Genomic DNA, 1,226 nt, shown 5'->3' on the forward strand with positions numbered 1-1,226 from the left:
TTGGATTCACTGGATCTCCAGTTGACGTGGCTGTCGTCCAGACACTGAACCTGGGAGAAAGCCATGGCTGGGCTCAGAAGCCGGGAGGAGAGGCTGGTCCACCAAGAAGAAATAGGAGCTTAGATACCTGAAGAAATACTTTAAGTGGTGGGTATTCCTGAGCTGAACAGTTAGGAGCAGCCAATGGAGTTCTCCGGCTGGCTCTTTCAAGCTCTTCGGCCGTCCCCCTCCGGTTCCTGGGCTGCTTCCTCACCTCATCTTGCAGAACCCAAAGCACCCGGGAGCCTCCAGGCGGGTCCCCAAGTCTTCCTCCCCCCAAACTCTTGGAGACAGACCAGGCAGGGTGGAGAGCAGCGTCCCGGCGCCCTTCCCCAAAGCGCAGCCGCCTCGGCCGCTCCTCCTCCGACGGAACCTTTCCGGCGACCCCCTCTTCTCACCTCCCCGATCCCCGGAGGCGCCGGTGAGGAAACGGGGGGGGGCAGTTCAGGCTGACGGCCTCTGCCCGGGCTTGGCGAGACCTGGTTTTCCCCCCCCGGGGGGCTTCGTCGCCGCCTGCTGCTCCCCGGGCGAGCCTGCTCCGAGCCCGCCTCTCGCCCCGGGACGGAGAAGGGGCGCTCCTCGGCCTCCCGGCCTCCCTTCTCGGCCAGCTGGGCGGCCCGGCCGGGCGCGCTCCTCAGATGCCGGATCTGCCAGGCGGCCGCGTGGAAACTCCGGCGGCGGCGGCGGCAGCCGGGAGTGAAGTCAGCGGGAGAAGAGGAGGTGGAGGAAGAGGGGAGGAAGGAGGCAGCCAAGGCCGGCCCGGCTGAGTAAGCCGCTCCTCCTCCTCCTCCTCCTGCTGGCTTTACCTGCGGCCCCAGGGCGCCCCGCCCGCCTCGGTTCCTGCCTGCCCCACGCGGGGCTCCGGCGGGGAGGCAGGAAAGTGACTCAGCCCCCGAGTCGGATCCCTGCTCTTCCACGTCAGGCCGGGCCCGGCGAGGTTGGGGGGCGGCGGGGGGGGGAGAGAGGCCGGCCGGCCAGCTGGTCAGACTTCGGCCTCCCCAGCGCAAAAGGCCGGCGCCTGTTTTCCAGACAGGGGCAAAGTTTCCCTTTCATGTCTGTAAGCAGGAGGGGGGGTTTGATGGACCCCCCCCCCCAGACTCTCTGGAGGAAGATGGGAAACCCCGGGCTAGGGTTGCCAGGTCTGCTTCCCAAAAATAGCGGACAAGCGGGCGGGGGGGGGGGGGGGG

Source organism: Protobothrops mucrosquamatus, unplaced genomic scaffold (genome assembly GCF_001527695.2).
Source record: "Protobothrops mucrosquamatus isolate PMUCROS unplaced genomic scaffold, P.Mucros_1.0 scaffold21599, whole genome shotgun sequence".
NCBI lineage: Eukaryota > Metazoa > Chordata > Lepidosauria > Squamata > Viperidae > Protobothrops > Protobothrops mucrosquamatus.